At 43.7% G+C, this 20,595-nt stretch overlaps 1 long non-coding RNA gene across 1 annotated transcript in view; it reads left to right on the top strand.

Moving 5' to 3' along the window:
* Positions 1-5,433, top strand: part of LOC134969874 (uncharacterized) — a 52,102-nt gene extending 46,669 nt beyond the window's left edge. The window contains exons 2-3 of the long non-coding RNA XR_010189540.1: positions 4,705-4,799; positions 4,943-5,433. This is a non-coding gene — a long non-coding RNA (uncharacterized LOC134969874). The remainder of the gene's footprint in view (positions 1-4,704; positions 4,800-4,942) is intronic.
* Positions 5,434-20,595: the final 15,162 nt, after the last annotated feature.

Below are 20,595 nucleotides of genomic sequence, written 5' to 3'. Positions count from 1 at the left end.
ATACTATCCATCTAGATTCTATACCTGTGGTGCATTTTAGTTTTGCAGTTTGCTGACAGTGACCACCAGTATATATAGCAGTACGGTACGGAAGGCCACTGCTCTACCTACCTCTGTGTCGTCAAGTATACTATCCATCTAGATTCTATACCTGTGGTGCATTTTAGTTTTGCAGTTTGCTGACAGTGACCACCAGTATATATAGCAGTACGGTACGGAAGGCCACTGCTCTACCTACCTCTGTGTCATCAAGTATACTATCCATCTAGATTCTATACCTGTGGTGCATTTTAGTTTTACAGTTTGCTGACAGTGACCACCAGTATATATAGCAGTACGGTACGGAAGGCCACTGCTCTACCTACCTCTGTGTCGTCAAGTATACTATCAATCTAGATTCTATACCTGTGGTGCATTTTAGTTTTGCAGTTTGCTGACAGTGACCACCAGTATATATAGCAGTACGGTACGGAAGGCCACTGCTCTACCTACCTCTGTGTCGTCAAGTATACTATCCATCTAGATTCTATACCTGTGGTGCATTTTAGTTTTGCAGTTTGCTGACAGTGACCACCAGTATATATAGCAGTACGGTACGGAAGGCCACTGCTCTACCTACCTCTGTGTCGTCAAGTATACTATCCATCCATACCTGTGGTGCATTTCAGTTGTGCGCAGTATATATAGTAGTAGGCCATTGCTATTGATACTGGCATATAATTCCACACATTAAAAAATGGAGAACAAAAATGTGGAGGTTAAAATAGGGAAAGATCAAGATCCACTTCCACCTCGTGCTGAAGCTGCTGCCACTAGTCATGGCCGGGACGATGAAATGCCATCAACGTCGTCTGCCAAGGCCGATGCCCAATGTCATAGTAGAGAGCATGTAAAATCCAAAAAAACAAAAGTTCAGTAAAATGACCCAAAAATCTAAATTGAAAGCATCTGATGAGAAGCGTAAACTTGCCAATATGCCATTTACGACACAGAGTGGCAAGGAACGGCTGAGGCCCTGGCCTATGTTCATGGCTAGTGGTTCAGCTTCACATGAGGATGGAAGCACTCATCCTCTCGCTAGAAAACTGCAGTGCCACTCCTAGATGGGCCAGGTGTTTGTGTCGGCCACTTGGGTCGCTTAGCTTAGTCACACAGCTACCTCATTGCGCCTCTTTTTTTCTTTGCATCATGTGCTGTTTGGGGACTATTTTTTTGAAGTGCCATCTTGTCTGACACTGCAGTGCCACTCCTAGGTTCTGTCCTTGGTCCTCTTCTCTTCTCTCTCTATACGTCCTCACTAGGTAAGCTCATTAGTTCTTTTGGATTCCAATATCATCTCTATGCTTTCCTCTCCAGACCTCTCCCCTACTCTCCTCACTCATATCTCCAACTGTCTCTCTGCTATCTCTTCCTGGATGTCCCAGCGCTTTCTTAAACTTAACATGTCTAAGACCGAGCTGATCATCTTCCCTCCCTCCCGCATAACCTCACCTCCTACAATCTCATTATCTATTGATGGCACTACTATCTCCTCTACCCCCCAAGTGCGCTGTCTTGGAGTAATCCTTGACTTCTCCCTCTCCTTCAAACCACACATTCAGCACCTCTCACAAACTTGCCGTTTTCATCTAAAAAATAGTTCCAGGATCAGACCCTTTCTGACCCAGGATGCTACTAAGACTCTTATCCAGTCACTGGTCATCTCCAGACTGGACTACTGTAATCTCCTCCTGACTGGCATTCCTGACAAATACCTCTCTCCACTCCAATCTATCCTCAATGCTGCAGCCCGGCTCATTTTCCTCACCAAACGCACTACGTCCACCTCTCCTCACTTACTAGACCTTCACTGGCTCCCCTTCCCTTTCAGAATCCATTTCAAGCTTCTCACACTTGCTTACAAAGCCCTCACCCACTCCTCTCCCATCTACATCTCTGATCTTATCTCGCTTTACACTCCCACCCGTCCTCTTCGCTCTGCTAATGCTCGCCGACTCTCCTGCCTACGGATTACTTCCTCCCACTCCTACCTCCAAGATTTTTCACGTGCTGCACCACTTCTCTGGAATTCCCTACCTCTCCCCCTCAGACTCTCCACCTCTCTACAAAACTTCAAACGGGCTCTCAAGACCCACTTCTTCACCAAACCCAGCCAAATCTCATCCTAAACCTCTGTTCCACGCTCTCTATGTTCCCCATCTGTCTCACCCCTGTCTGTCTACCCCTCCCCTTTAGAATGTAAGCTCTCACGAGCAGGGCCCTCTTCCCTCATGTGCTTACCCTTTTCTTACTTTAATAATCTTCAGCTGCACCAAATCCAGCAGTCTTCTGCCACCTGATACTTATTCCAGTGTCATCTGCTGATGTAGCTATGTTTATTTACCCTGTACTTGTCCTATATTGTCGTCAACTGTAAGTTGCTGTTTTCCTGTTTGATTAATTGTTTATGTACTCTGTAATTGGGCGCTGCGGAACCCTTGTGGCGCCATATAAATAAAGGATGATAATAATAATAATAATAATAATAATAATAGATGGGCCAGGTGTTTGTGTCGGCCACTTGGGTCGCTTAGCTTAGTCACACAGCTACCTCGTTGCGCCTCTTTTTTTCTCTGCATCATGTGCTGTTTGGGGACTATTTTTTTGAAGTGCCATCCTGTCTGACACTGCAGTGCCACTCCTAGATGGGCCAGGTGTTTGTGTCGGCCACTTGTGTCGCTTAGCTTAGTCACACAGCGACCTTGGTGCGCCTCTTTTTTTCTTTGCATCATGTGCTGTTTGGGGACTATTTTTTTGAAGTGCCATCCTGCCTGACACTGCAGTGCCACTCCTAGATGGGCCAGGTGTTTGTGTCGGCCACTTGTGTCGCTTAGCTTAGCCATCCAGCAACCTTGGTGCAAATTTTAGGACTAAAAATAATATTGTGAGGTGTGAAGTGTTCAGAATAGACTGAAAATGAGTGTAAATTATGGTTATTGAGGTTAATAATACTATGGGATCAAAATGACCCCCAAATTCTATGATTTAAGCTGTTTTTGAGGGTTTTTTGTAAAAAAACACCAGAATCCAAAACACACCCGAATCCGACAAAAAAATTTCAGGGAGGTTTTGGCAAAACGCGTCCGAATCCCAAACACGGCCGCGGAACCGAATCCAAAACACAAAACCCGAAAAATTTCTGGTGCACATCTCTAGTTACAATATCATAAATTAGTTACTCCTATGCCTGTGGTTTAAATACCACAAGCCCTAGCACCTCATCATATCACAAATATTGGTCTCCTTTATACAATTCTCTGTTAACACACATATAGGAATGGGGTGTAGTATGGTATGCCAGCGGCCGGCCTCCCGGTGACCAGCATACCGGCACTGGGAGCCGACCGCCGGCATACCGACAGCGTGGCGAGCGCAAATGAGCCCCTTGCGGACTTGCTGCTGGCACGGTGGCGCGCTACGTGCGCCACGCTATTTTATTCTCCCTCCAGGGGGGTCGTGGACCCCCACGAGGGAGAAAAAGTGTCGGTATGTCGGCTGTCGGGATTCCAGCGCCGGTATACTGTGCGCCGGGATCCCGACAGTCGGCATACTGAAGACCACCCATAGGAATGCTATATACAAAAAGTTGAATAAGAGACGGGACACATGATATCATTTTAAATATCTTTATTACCATCTATATATATTTCTTTCACTTTTTCTTTTCCTAACATTCATTTGTACTTTGCTCAATCAGCCTACTATTGGCTAACTAGGAATATAATAAATACCAAAAAAATCATACATTATAAGCTATACAGGCTGTCGAATGGAGTGTTTTGTTGATACCTGTTTTTAAATTAATAAAATTAATTTTAACAGTAATTGAGATTAAGGGACAGAGTACACCCAATTGAATCCAATTCTTTCCCCCTTTCTGCAGTGTATCATATTTGATGATTGGAGGGTTGCACCCAGTACAGACGATCTGATATAATATGGAGACGTCATCGTTCCAATTATTAAGCTCTATGTTCCCTAAAAAGAATCACTTATAATGTGGTGCGGAAAAATCTTTTCTTTTTTTCAATTAAAAACAGACAGTCCAAGGGATTTTTTAGTGACAGTGGTGGTCCCTTTAGGAATATCTATCCAGGGGATCTTTAATAGTAATGTAGCTCTTATATTGCTCTGAGCTCCTGCGGAATCACATGCAGGAGCTCAGAGCCAAATAAGATAGATATTCCTAAAGGGACCACCGCGGTCACTAAAAGATCCCTTGGACTGTCTGTTTTTCAGTTATTATTTTATTCACGGAAACCTCACTCTAAATGAATCACTAGGATGTCCTTTGTCTCTTACATTTAGAAAGTACGAGGGTCAATTTCAGAGTTACCAGTTCCCTCACCATCTGATCTTCGGTCTGAATGAAACCGCAAAAGGGAACTTTCAATTATCTTTGAGTGCTCCTTGACAACCCTTATACCCCATTACCTTTTTGGTTCTCCGCTGGCAAGAGGACCTGTCTGGGATTAGCTGCCAGCTCCACTAAGGATTATTGTATTTTAGGTGGTTTATAACTGTCAGCACATTTTGGTTAATTTGTCTGTATGTATGGACGGACAGAGCACCCCTTAATGGGCACAGCAGCAGTCTCTGGATGTATACTGGGGAACAGCACAAAATAGAATTAAATATATATTTTTATTATTTCTTTTAACACAGGGGCAGAGCCCCTTGATGGACAAACAGAGCATCCCATAATGGATGGAGAAGCCCCTTGATGGCCCAGCAGCAGCAGCCTCTGGATGTATACTGGGGTACAGCACAAAATAAAAATAGCATATCTATCTATCTATCTATCTATCTATCTATCTATCTATCTATCTATCTATCTATCTATCTATCTATCTATCTATCTATCTATCTATCTATCTATGTGTGTGTGTGTTTTAACACTTAGGCAAATCCACTGGATGGACTTGACAGATCAGCCCCTTGACAGAGCAGCACCTGGAGGACACAGCAGCCCTTATATGAGGACACAACAGCCACTTGGATGACACAGCAGTCCCTAAATGTGTGCCCACAGCAGCCCCTAAATGTGAGCCCACAGCAGCCCCTTAGATGACATAGCAGCCCCTAAATATGAGCTTATTTTTGTTGGGAGCAAATTGACCCATCAGTGTATTTTTGGACTGTGGGAGGAAACCAAAAGTACCCAGAGAAAACCCACACAGGTACGGGGAGAATATACAAACTCCACACAGTTAGGGCCATGGTGGGAATTGAACCCATGACCTCACTGCTGTGAGGCAGTAATACTAACCATTACACCATCCGTATGGAATTGAGAAGACACTGGAGAATTTTTATATGCGCAGTATTGCAAACAGGATACCGGAAGTGGGGTGAAAGTAATGCGGTCAGGGCGGGGACAGAAAGTACCTTTATTTATGACATTTTAATATGTTCTGGATGTTCGTCTTAGTTATATTTTTTTTTAGATGTCTGTTATATTTATGAGGTGGATTGTTGAGGAAAAGACTGGAAAGCATATAATATCTTAAATTAATAGTCAGTAACATATCTGACTAACAGGAAGTGAGGTCATGCCCATTACGTTCATTAGTAGATTATCTGTGGTATAAATATGTTGTCTATCCCCCAAACTTGTACCTTGATGAACTCTGATTGACAAAACGTATTTGGGATGCCCAAACTGACCTCTGAGATAGGGCTTTTTCTGTATTTGTGCTGCTATAATTACCTATTTTTAATAGCGTGTTTTTTTTTGTTTTGCTTTTTTATAAATTGTTATCTCATGTTTTTAAACTAAAAAATTTTTATGGTCTCTTTTTAAAGACACAGATTCATTTTCTATATGTTTTATGGTGGGACACAGAGCCGGCCCTAACCAATATGTTGCCCAAGGCAAGATTTTGGCTGGTGACCCCTAGCACCACAGCTGGTTCCACCTCTGACCTTGCACCTCTTTCCCAGCACCATCACCCCTCACCTATAGCCGTCCTTATTTTGGTGTTTGTACCCCCTATATTTTAAAAAGGAACAGTTCGCACATTTGGCGCACAGCCCAAAAAGGGGTGTGTTTTTGCTGGTAAGGGGCATGGCCACACAATAGTAACCCCAATTCCAATTACGCCACACAGTAGTGCAACTTTATTCACATTTGATCATGCGTTAGTGTCCATAATTCATATTACAACCCACAGTAGTATCACTTTACCTTATAAACGTTACTCCTCACAGTAGTGTCCCTTTTTCACATTACATCACACTGAATTGCTCCTTATTCACATTACACCACACCCTATTGCTCTTTATTCACATTAGACAACACAGTAGTGCCCTTTCTATAGGCAACGCCACATAGTAGAGCACCTTATACACATAATGCCACACATTAGTAATGCATTTATACACATAAATCCACAAGTAATGCCCCTTACACATATGAGACACATTATTAATGTCCTTATAAACATAATGCGCCTTACACATTATGACAACCTTTATTAATGCCCTTTTACACATAATGTCCCTTACACATATGCCGCACATTATTAATACCCTTATACACATAATGACACACATAGTGCCCCCTACACATTTGTTGCACATTATTAGTGCCCCTATACACATAATGACACACATACAGTAGTACCCTTTTACACATATGCCACACATGATTAATACCCTTATACACATAATGACACACATAGTGCCCCCTACACATATGCCACACATGATTAATACCCTTATATACATAATGACACACATAGTGCCCCCTACACATATGTTGAACACTACTGCACAACCAACCCACTCACATGCACACAGCACTCACACTGCCACTAACACTGTGACCTCTGCCTCTGCTAGATTGTTAAAAATATACAAACATAAAAATGAACACAAATATTTTTCTAATTGTTTTATTCCTCCTGTTGTATTGGATGTTGTATTTGGACTAACGGAAGCCAAGGCGCACTTAGTCCCAGGAGGTCTTCTATGGAGCCGGAACATGGAGCAGGGAAGCAAGCAAGAAAAAAAAAAGAAATGACACTTGGTAAGTCAGGTTATAAGAAGTTAGGAAACTATTCAAAATTAATAATTTTGTACTAAGCTTTCTCTAAATGATACAAAATATATATACCAAGATTACAGTCACTTTGATCTCCTGCCCTTTATCTGGTTTGTTATTTTCATTATGTTTCTTTTCCATATTTCCTATTTATTATAGACCTAATCCAGCCTGAGCTGTTACACAGCACTCACCCACTACTCTCCCATTTACATCTCTGACCTTCTCTCCCTTTACTCTCCCACCCGTCCTCTTCCCTCTGCTAATGCACGCCGACTCTCCTGCCTACTGATTACTTCCTTCCACTTCTATATAAGATTTTTCACGTGCTGCTCCCTTTCTCTGGAATTCTCTACCTCTCCCCCTCAGACTCTCCACCTCTCTACAGAACTTCAAACGGGTTCTTAAGACCCACTTCTTTACCAAACCCAGCCAAATCTCATCCTAACCCTCTGTCCCACGTTCTCTATGTACCCCATCTGTGTCACCCCTGTCTGTCTACCCCTCCCCTTTAAAATGTAAGCTCTCACAAGCAGGGCCCTCTTCCTTCATGTGCTTATCCTTTTCTTACTTTAATAATCCTCAACTGCCCCAAATCCTGTAGTGTTCTGGCACCTGATACTTATCTCTGTGTCATAGAGGGATGTAGTTATGTTTATTTACCCTGTACTTGTCCTATATTGTCTTCCACTGTAAGTTGCTGTTTTCCTGTTTTGATTATGTGCATATGTACTCTGTAATTGGGCGCTGCGGAACCCTTGTGGCGCCATATAAATAAAGGATAATAATAATAATAATAATAATAATAATAATAATAATAAGTTGTAGTTTTGCAACACTACAACTCCATTCTCTAGCATGCGGGGGCCACCCAGCACAGGGGAAGGCCGCCCGCATGCAGTATCCCCCCCCCCCCCCCCCCCCCCATGAAATGCAAGTTGTGGAATCTGTTATTGCAAGCGCAATAAATGAAGTTGAATGATTTCAGAAGAGCATTATTTATCGATTAATCGGAGTGAATTACACCTATTATAGGAAAACTCATACAGTGCAATACATATAATAACATTTGTGAGTCATACAATACAAAGGATCATTATACAGACAATCCCTTATCTTATACGTCTAAAGGGGCGGACACATGGAGAGATGTGTGCTTAAATTCTAAGCAATCTGACTAGATTACTTAGAAAAGCACACATTATTTATTATTTAATTACAGTTTCTTATATAGCGCAGCAAATTCCGTTGCGCTTTACAATTTTGTGTATGCCCCATAGCGATAGTGATGCGTGGCCCCGCGCGTCACTATTGCATACTCTAGATTGGCCTACATGCAAGCACTATCGAGTTAGATTGTTCACTTCACTGCTCAGTGAAGTGAGCGCCCCCCCCGTCACCCCCCTCCGCTCAGCACATCTCTCTAATACCCCTTTTCCACTAGCTCTAAAAACACGAGTAAATGCGCGGGGGCGTGCATTTACCCATTTTTTCTTAGTGGAAACGGCCCCCCCCCTGAAAATTCCCGGATCAAGTGATCCGGGAATTCTACCCTGGTAGCTTGCCGAGTTGAACACGTGTTCAACCCGGTAAGCTGTGTAGTGTGAACGGAAGCCGTGTCGATGTGACACGGCTCCCGTTCACAGTGTATGGAAGGGCGGCGCTGGGAGGTCATGTGATCTCACAGCACCGCCCCTGCCGCGTCACAATCAGCGTTCCCAACCCGGCAATATGCCCGGGTTGGTGGAGCTAGTGTAGAAGTGGGCTGTAGCACGGGTCGCAGCCGCGTCAGGCTCCCGGCTTCAACCCGTGCTACCGGTGGAAAAGTATATGTGTACCGCCCTTAAGATGTGTAAGAACTATGTGGTGGGGTTCAGCTTCTGCACCTGGTAAACTCCTCCTCATCTATTCTCATTGTGTTCTGTGTGTTGTGAAGGTCACACAGCTATATTTTATCTAAATACATTCCAACACTATGAAGCTAATGGGAACAATCTATTCGGTTCCTTTCAGAACATTTCTTGTGTTTTGAATAATACATTTACTTAAAGGTATACTACATAAAGTAACGTTTTTGCCATTAAAGATGGAGGACCTGATGTACTAGAGGGAAAACGTGGTAAACCCCCCATTTTCATATGGACTAACCCCCAGCTGCTGGGTTATCGACGCTGAGGGAATCATCACCATCATCGCCCATGGGCTTCTTACCGCATCCCGCCACCATCACCACCCCGCGCCACTCCACGCCGCTCACGGTGACCTTCCCGGCATACCTGTGTGCAGGCATCCCATGGTCCCGGAACCTAAACTCCTCCTTCCCCAGCAATACATCCGGAGGTCCTTCCGGCGGCATGGAGGGGGAGCCCGGGACTGACTGCTGGTGTCACCTCTCGGGGCTGAGAGGTGACAGAGACCCCTGGGAGATGACGGAGACACCCGCACACCTTCTCACAGGTATCACGGGGGCCTCTGTCATCACATTGCGATGTTGATCACATATGTTAGTACAGTGGGCGGTGATGTATTTTAATACATCCCACCCAGAGTCTGTATGGGCAACTCTAAGATCAGATCTATCAACTCTCGTCTTTTATTTACAACACAACTATTTTGACCTTTCTTAACTGACTTACTTGTAATTGGGATCAGGGCTTATTAAACTACGGGTACTTTACACACAAGAAACCAGGTACCTGTGCATAGGGCGCAACCATTCCCCGTATAAGCCCCTGATCCCAGCGTCTCTGTTAGAAGAACAGGTGTGTCAGTAGTGCATGGCACGCCTGGAGGCAGCACAACAGGACGTTATACATTGTAGGCTTCCATAAATGTGCGCGGATGCATGAGACGTTATCAATGTATGCCTGGAAGAGGAGAAGGAAAAAGCAGAAGACGACGTTTAGCTAAAGAGCAACGAGGAGCCACCAGGGGAATTCAACAAAGTAAATGTCTCTTTTCCTTTATCACTATCATGTGCAGGCAATCTAACTAACCGTACTGCATGCCGGCAATCTAACTAACCATACTGCATGCCGGCAATCTAACTAACCATACTATATGCCGGCAATCTCACTAACCATACTGCATGCCGGCAATCTCATTAACCATACTATATGCCGGCAATCTCACTAACCATACTATATGGCGGCAATCTCATTAACCATACTGCATGCCGGCAATCTCACTAACCATACTGCATGCCGGCAATCTCACTAACCATACTATATGCCGACAATCTCACTAACCATACTGCATGCCGGCAATCTCACTAACCATACTGCATGCCGGTAATCTCACTAACCATACTATATGCCGGCAATCTCACTAACCATACTATATGGCGGCAATCTCACTAACCATACTACATGCCGGCAATCTCACTAACCATACTGCATGCCGGCAATCTCACTAACCATACTATATGCCGTCAATCTCACTAACCATACTATATGCCGGCAATCTCACTAACCATACTATATGCCGGCAATCTCATTAACCATACTATATGGCGGCAATCTCACTAACCATACTGCATGCCGGCAATCTCACTAACCATACTGCATGCCGGCAATCTCACTAACCATACTGTGTTCCGGCAATCTCACTAACCATACTGTATGCCGGCAATCTAACTAACCGTACTGCATGCCGGCAATCTCACTAACCGTACTGCATGCCGGCAATCTCACTAACCATACTATATGCCGGCAATCTCACTAACCATACTGCATGCCGGCAATCTCACTAACCATACTATATGCCGGCAATCTCGCTAACCATACTATATGCTGGCAATCTCACTAACCATACTGCATGCCGGCAATCTCACTAACCATACTATATGCCGGCAATCTCACTAACCATACTATATGGCGGCAATCTCACTAACCATACTGCATGCCGGCAATCTCACTAACCATACTATATGCTGGCAATCTCACTAACCATACTGCATGCCGGCAATCTCACTAACCATACTATATGCCGGCAATCTCACTAACCATACTATATGCCGGCAATCTCACTAACCATACTATATGCCGGCAATCTCACTAACCATACTGCATGCCGGCAATCTCACTAACCATACTGCATGCCGGCAATCTCACTAACCATACTATATGGTGGCAATCTCACTAACCATACTATATGCCGGCAATCTCACTAACCATACTATATGCCGGCAATCTCACTAACCATACTATATGCTGGCAATCTCACTACCATACTGCATGCCGGCAATCTCACTAACCATACTATATGCCGGCAATCTAACTAACCATACTATATGCTGGCAATCTAACTAACCATACTGCATGCCGGCAATCTAACTAACCGTACTGCATGCCGGCAATCTCACTAACCATACTATATGCTGGCAATCTAACTAACCATACTATATGCCGGCAATCTCACTAACCATACTATATGCCAGCAATCTCGCTAACCATACTGCATGCCGGCAATCTCGCTAACCATACTATATGCTGGCAATCTCACTAACCATACTATATGCCAGCATTCTCGCTAACCATACTGCATGCCGGCAATCTCACTAACCATACTATATGCCAGCAATCTCGCTAACCATACTGCATGCCGGCAATCTCGCTAACCATACTATATGCCGGCAATCTAACTAACCATACTGCCTTCCGGCAATCTCACTAACCATACTATATGCCAGCAATCTCACTAACCATACTATATGCCGGCAATCTAACTAACCATACCATATGCCAGCAATCTCACTAACCGTACTGCATGCCGGCAATCTAACTAACCATACTATATGCCAGCAATCTCACTAACCATACTGCATGCCGGCAATCTCACTAACCATACTGCATGCCGGCAATCTCACTAATTATACTGTGTCGATAATCTCACTAACCATACTATTTGCCGGCAATCTAACTAACCATACTGCATGCCGGCAATCTCATTAATTATACTGTGTCAGTAATCTCACTAACCGCACTGCATGCCAGCAATTTCACTATTTATACTGTGTCAGCAATCTCACTAACCATACTGCATGCCAGCAATCTCACTAACGATCCAGCATGCCAGCATTCTCACTAATTATACTGTGTCGGTAATCTCACTAACTGCACTGCATGCCGGCAATCTCACTATTTATACTGTGTCAGCAATCTCGCTAACCATACTGCATGCCGGCAATCTCACTAACCATCCAGCATGCCGGCAATCTCACTAATTATACTGTCGGTAATATCACTAACCATACTGCATGCCAGCAATTTACCCATACAGTTTACCAGAAACCCAGCGGTGCAAGTATGCGGGTACGCTCGGGTACGGAGTACCCATAAGAATCTGGCAGCGGGTACGCAGTACCACCTGCCACACACTTTGCCATTACCACAATTATAATGTGCCACAAAGCAACAAGACCATGGTGCTTGGCAGCATGACGGCTCCTCCCACTTTGTCAGGGTTACTGGGAGTGCGACAGTGGCTGTATTTTCCTGTTATAATGGAGGCATTACTATATATTGTTATTATACTGGAGGTATCACTATATATTTCTATTATACTGGAGGTATCACTATATATTTCTATTATACTGGAGGTATCACTATATATTGTTATTATACTGGAGGTATCACTATATATTTCTATTATACTGGAGGTATCACTATATATTTCTATTATACTGGAGGTATCACTATATATTTCTATTATACTGGAGGTATCACTATATATTTCTATTATACTGGAGGTATCACTATATATTTCTATTATACTGGAGGTATCACTATATATTTCTATTATACTGGAGGTATCACTATATATTTCTGTTATACTGGAGGTATCACTATATATTTCTATTATACTGGAGGTATCACTATGTATTTCTATTATACTGGAGGTATCACTATATATTTATATTATACTGGAGGCATTTCTATATATTTCTATTATACTGGAGGTATCACTATATATTTCTATTCTACTGGAGGTATCACTATATATTTCTATTATACTGGAGGTATCACTATATATTTATATTATACTGGAGGCATTTCTATATATTTCTATTATACTGGAGGTATCACTATATATTTCTATTCTACTGGAGGTATCACTATATATTTCTATTATACTGGAGGTATCACTATATATTTCTGTTATACTGGAGGCATTTCTATATATTCTTAGCCTTGCCTCCAGATTCCCCCCCAAAAAAGGGGCTGTCGTGTGGCCACGCCGCTAGTGTCATGTAGCCACTCCCACTAGCAGCATGTGGCCATGCCCCCTCAACACATGACCACGCCCATTTTTCAGCACTCAGTACCACTAAAAAAATATTTCTACTTGCACCACTGCAGCAACCTCACTAATTGTACTGCCAGCAATCTCACTACGGGGTATATTTTTTAAAATCCGCATCTCACATTTTAATACATTGCAGGGATGTATCAGATACCGCATGCAGGGAAAAAGCTTGTGAGGAAGTTCTGTCCCTGCAAATCTTCTCCCCAAACTTCTCATGGTACTTTTCATGAAAAACTCCATGAGAGTGTAACTGCGCATTCACCACAGCCGGCTATCGTGACTCGTGATGGAACTAATCTCACAGGGAGTTACTGACAGTAATACCCGGGATGGTTCTCTTTCTTGTCACAGAGGGGAACCACAAGGCAAATAAAGATACCGAAGGGCATATGAGTTTGATTATGTTGCTCATTCAGTATTGTGGGTGCCCCTATTTCACGGCGCCCTGGGCGACCGCATAGTTTCACCTAACGGTAGCGCTGACCCCTTGTCTAATCAGTTTGCTGGCTGAGGGTAGGAAATAAAATGTCTCCCCTCACGTCTCTGACACACACTGCCATAAACTGCTGTATATGATGGCACACTCTTATAGGCCCTACACTCTGGGCGATATCAGTCAAAGACGCTCTCCATATTTGCCTGCACTGCTACGGAGCCGTGTGACGGGGGGAGTGAAGAAACTTCACTCTCCCCGTCACTGCCCCCTGCCGCCGGGTCACCCGTATCCGCAGTCGGGCAGCTCAGCGGCGGATCGCTCAATGTTATAGAGGAGAAATACAATAATATAAGACAACAAGTTAAATACCATTAATTAAGCTTTCTATCAAGATAATTGGACATTACATTGAATAATTAATGTACCTCAATCCACAAAGTTTTCATTATATGGGTGAGGTCTGGTCCTCCTTTAAAAACAAATATATAGATATTATTAATGAGTGAAATAACATTAACATTAAACCAGAATAAGCATTTATATCTCACAGGGTGTGGGGATAACAGAAAGACACGATATATAGAACATTGTACTATCTGGAGATGACAGAGCTATGGGGACCTCAGTCTCCTCTGCCTCCATGTCTGTTGTTGTCAGCCGCAGAAGGTGTGACTTGTGCCTAATTGCTACCCTGCCCCCATCCCCGCCTGCACTGCTGTGTGCACCAGACTTGTCAACTCTCGCTTTGCCATGCAAGCCAAGGACTGTCTGTGTTTTATATATATATATGAGAAACATCTCTGGTAAATATAGACTTACTGTGCTCTCTGATCGCCTCTAGCTCCAACATTAGGTAGTACTCGTACACCTCTGGGGTGGAATACTTTTCTGCAAAGGAAAATAAATTGATTACAAACACTATAAAGCCATGTATTGTCCAGCATTGGGCTAGGGAACTAGACTTCTAACTGACCCCCTTCCTAATCCCCAACATACAGACATCCGCTATGGAGAAACACAACACACATTACATCTCACACAGACACATAATACACCAGCATACATAACATCTCCCACACAGGCACATAATATACAACACACATAGCATCTCCCACACAGACACATAATACAGAACATACATAACATTTCCCACATAGACACATAATATACAACACACATAACATCTCCCACACAGACACATAATACACAGCATACATAACATCTCCCACACAGGCACATAATATACAACACACAAAACATCTCCCACACAGGCACATAATACACAGCATACATAACATCTCCCACACAGGCACATAATACACAACACACATAGCATCTCCCACACAGACACATAATACAGAACATACATAACATCTCCCACACAGACACATAATATACTGTACAACACACATAGCATCTCCCACACAGACACATAATACAGAACATACATAGCATCTCCCACACAGACACATAATACAGAACATACATAACATCTCCCACACAGACACATAATGTACTGTACAACACACATAGCATATCCCACACAGACACATAATACAGAACATACAAAAGCATCTCCCACACAGACACATAATACAGAACATACATAACATCTCCCACATAGACACATAATATACAACACACATAACATCTCCCACACAGACACATAATACACAGCATACATACATCTCCCACACAGACACATAATATACAACACACATAGCATCTCCCACACACACATAATACAGAAAATACATAACATCTCCCACACAGACACATAATATACTGTACAACACACATAGCATCTCCCACACAGACACATAATACAGAACATACATAGCATCTCCCACACAGACATATAATACACAGCACACATAGCATCTCCCACACAGACACATAATACAGAACATACATAGCATCTCCCACACAGACATATAATACACAGCACACACAGCATCTCCCACACAGAACATAATACAGAACATACAGAACATCTCCCACACAGACATAACATCTCCCACACAGACACATAATCGAGGTAATTGTTTTTATAAATTACACAAAAACTACAGTTTCTACATAATGTTATGGATCAGCTCTATGTGCTAATAGCATCACGCAGAAGATTTCACAGAAATCTCCACAAAAGGGCGACTACCGCTGCAGATCATAGTCCCCATTATTATCAATGTGACCCCTATGTACCAAACTCCAAAAAGCGAAGCAATGCCTCGATTATTAATACATAAACCTCATAACTGGAAACAATTTAGTGCTATATACTGTATTATAGACTAGCTATAGCTATCATGAAAAAAATTGATGCAGGGTGTGCAGACCGCATCAATTTTTGCCCCCAGACCCTGAGTACCTGTGTGTACCGCCAAGACTGCACCCATTAGAAATATTCCAGTACTAGAGACACCCTGCTGTCTGACTGCAATTGGAGCTGAGCCCCCCGAACACTTTCACCCCACCTCTCTCTCCCACTTTTTTTCTTCCCCACCCCGTCATTGTCTCCCCACCTCTCTTCCCCTCTCCCCACTGTCTCTCTCTGGCACAGATTTATCAAGCCGGGATTAATTGCACGTGACAAAGTACCAACCAACCAGCTCTTTCACCCCACCTCTCTCTCCCACTTTTTTTCTTCCCCACCCCGTCATTGTCTCCCCACCTCTCTTCCCCTCTCCCCACTGTCTGGCCCCAGCCTTAGCCACTGTCCCCTCACTCTCTCCTTTAACCTCCCTGACACTGCTGGGAGGGGTCAGAGGTTAGAGCAACCGTCACTGCCTGCCAATCTGATGACATCATTTGTATTAGCAATCAGTTTCATTATTTATATAGACTGGAAAGAAGTATTTAATAAATATAAACTTACCATGAATGGCCATATAGAACATACATAACATAACAGAACATACATAACATCTCCCACACAGACACATAATATACTGTACAACACACATAGCATCTCCCACACAGACACATAATACAGAACATACATAGCATCTCCCACACAGACATATAATACACAACACACATAGCATCTCCCACACAGACACATAATACAGAACATACATAACATCTCCCACACAGACACATAATATACTGTACAACACACATAACATCTCCCACACAGACACATAATCGAGGTAATTGTTTTTATAAATTACACAAAAACTACAGTTTCTACATAATGTTATGGATCAGCTCTATGTGCTAATAGCATCACGCAGAAGATTTCACAGAAATCTCCAGCAAAAGGGCGACTACCGCTGCAGATCATAGTCCCCATTATTATCAATGTGACCCCTATGTACCAAACTCCAAAAAGCGAAGCAATGCCTCGATTATTAATACATAAACCTCATAACTGGAAACAATTTAGTGCTATATACTGTATTATAGACTAGCTATAGCTATCATGAAAAAAATTGATGCAGGGTGTGCAGACCGCATCAATTTTTGCCCCCGGACCCTGAGTGCCTGTGTGTACCGCCAAGACTGCACCCATTAGAAATATTCCAGTACTAGAGACACCCTGCTGTCTGACTGCAATTGGAGCTGAGCCCCCCGAACACTTTCACCCCACCTCTCTCTCCCACTTTTTTTCTTCCCCACCCCGTCATTGTCTCCCCACCTCTCTTCCCCTCTCCCCACTGTCTCTCTCTGGCACAGATTTATCAAGCCGGGATTAATTGCACGTGATAAAGTACCAACCAACCAGCTCCTAATTGACATGTTACAGGCTGCGTTTGAAAAATGACAGTTAGGAGCTGATTGGTTGGTACTTTATCACCATGCAATATATCACTCTCCAAGGCTTGATAAATCTGGGCCGTAGGGTAGGGCCACACATAGCAGCGCTTGGCCGGAAGGAGACTGCACATGGGCGCCTATGCAGGCATCCACACATGTGCGCCAGTCCCGCCACCGCCGTATCCAACCACAGCATGTTGCGGTCGGGCCAGATGACAGGACGGTGGGATTTTAATGTGAACACATACATTTCAATATATGTGTTCACACAGTGCGGCTGTGTTCCATTGAAAACCCGTGGATCACTGGCCGGATCCTGTTCTGCGGCATCGTCCAGAACAGGATCCTTGTGCACACAAAACCCCCTTCCTGGTCAAGCTTGGCTCCTATGTGCGGCCCCAGCCTTAGCCACTGTCCCCTCACTCTCTCCTTTAACCTCCCTGACACTGCTGGGAGGGGTCAGAGGTTAGAGCAACCGTCACTGGCTGCCAATCTGATGACATCATTTGTATTAGCAATCAGTTTCATTATTTATATAGACTGGAAAGAAGTATTTAATAAATATAAACTTACCATGAATGGCCATATATCCCGGAAATTCCGGGGTGGTATCTGCAAATAAAAAATATATTGAATTTTAACATTATGTGAAACCCAAATCTGAACATTCAGTTACATCATTTAAGAAAGAAGATTGGCCATTAATTAACATTGGCCCTCATTCCGAGTTGATCGCTCGTTGCCGTTTTTCGCAGTGTAGCGATCAGGCTAAAAATCGGCTGTTCTGCGCATGCGTATGGGCCGCAGCGTGCACACGCTAAGTACTTTCACACAAAACTATGCAGTTTTACACAAGGTCGAGTCGCTCGAGTGATCGTTGTGTGATTGACAGGAAGTGGGTGTTTCTGGGCGGAAACTGAGCGTTTTCAGGGAGTGTGCTGAAAAACGCAGGCGTTACAGATAAAAACGCAGGAGTGGCTGGAGAAACGGGGGAGTGGCTGGCCGAACGCAGGGCGTGTTTGTGACGTCAAACCAGGAACTAAACAGTCTGCAGTGATCGCAAGGTAGGAGTAAGTTTTGAGCTACTCAGAAACTGCATGAAAATATTTAGTAGCAGAACTGCTAACCTTTCAGTCGCACTTCTGCTAAGCTAAGAAACACTCCCAGAGGGTGGCGGCATAGCGTTTGCACTGCTGCTAAAAGCAGCTAGCGAGCGATCAACTCGGAATGAGGGCCATTATGTATAATATATATCTTAATTTTTTTTTACTTCAATTAATAAAGTTTGTTTTTACTGCTTTAATAAGTAAATAAGCATAACACGAATAGCACTGCATATGATAGAAAGAGCTGTTTTTGATGAATAATAAGCTCTTTGAACATAATAAATAGGCCAAAAATTCTAAATAAATTGATTTCTAACTCTATACTAAAATAAAATCATATCATATAAATATATTGTTCCTTACTTTCAGATAATAGGCCAAATAGGCTAAAGAATATTAGGAATAACATTCCTAGCATTTTCAGATTGCTCATCTTCCTCCACTACTAATCTGAAAGTGAGGGGCCAGTGGGCCGTAGGCTGTGATATAATGACTGTCATGTCAATGTGATGTCATAATGATAGTCATGTAAATATGATGTCATAATCATACTCATGTCAATGTGATGTCATAATCATACTCATAACATTGCACCCTACAGCCTGACCTGGGCTTAGTATACGTATAGACTGTGCTTTATCATTGCCAACAATAATCAGAATATTTGTCACATTTGTGTCCTGAAATTTAAGTTGGACTTTTCTGGCTGCTTATTCCATTGCTGCCTATCTATCCCCTGCACTTCAGGGGGTATGAGATAGAGAGGAGGCGTTATCACTGATATTACATGGATGGATTCTAGGGCCTAGTATAGTGTATGCCCGGGTTCCTAATCCCCAGTATATGACAATAACAAAGGATGCCCAATGCAGGAGGTGCATTAGGAGTATTTATAATAGATTCAAGAATTATTTGTCTTTGTGACAACACAGAGCGCGGGGGCCTCCTCTCATACCCCCTGAATTATGCACATATTGGTTATTGATTATTTCTTCTTCATCCACTAGGGGTCACTGGAGTACTCTTGGGATATGGACGGGCGTTAGCAGGACAGGCACTGAATATTTAAATTAGTAACTCTCCTCCCCTCCATACTCCCATAGTTCCTCATTGTTTTTTCTCATACGTCCTAGAGGATGCTGGGGACTCCGTAAGGGCCATGGGGGTATAGACGGGATCCGCAGGAGCTTGGGCACACTAAAAAGACTTTGACTGGGTGTGAACTGGCTCCTCCCTCTATGCCCCTCCTCCAGACCTCAGTTAGACTTTGTGCCCAGGAGAGACTGGACACACACTAGGGGAGCTCTACAGAGTTTCTCTAAAAGACTTTATGTTAGGTTTTTTATTTTCAGGCAGACCTGCTGGCTACAGGCTCCCTGCATCGTGGGACTGAGGGGAGAGAAGTCAGACCTACTTCTTCTTAGTTAAGGGCTCTGCTTCTTAGGCTACTGGACACCATTAGCTCCAGAGGGTCCGATCACTTGGTACGCCTAGATGCTTGCTCCCGAAGCCGCGCCGTCAACCCCCTCACAGAAGCCAGAAGAAAGAAGCCGGGTGAGTATTGGAAGAAAAGAAGACTTCAGTGACGGCAGAAGACTTCAGTAACGAAGGTAACATGCAGCGGTTGCGCTGCGCTCCATGCTCCCACACACCAACGGCACTCACAGGGTGTAGGGCGCTGGGGGGGGGGGGGAGCGCCCTGGGCAGCAAGTTACTGTAAGTTTTAAGGCTGGCATAAGTACATGTTAGGTGCCTGGGCACCGTTTACGATTCCCCCTCCAGATACTGCAGCGGTCCCGCTGCGCGCCATTGCTCTCACACGTTTGTACAGGGTACAGGGTGCAGGGCGCTAGGGGGGAGCGCCCTGGGCGGCAGTATACCTATTTGTGGGTGACAACAGTGCT

This window comes from Pseudophryne corroboree, chromosome 11 (assembly GCF_028390025.1).
Source record: "Pseudophryne corroboree isolate aPseCor3 chromosome 11, aPseCor3.hap2, whole genome shotgun sequence".
NCBI classification, from domain to species: Eukaryota; Metazoa; Chordata; class Amphibia; order Anura; family Myobatrachidae; genus Pseudophryne; species Pseudophryne corroboree.
Note: the sequence above shows the minus strand (reverse complement) of the source record. Positions and strands in the feature narration are given on the sequence as shown.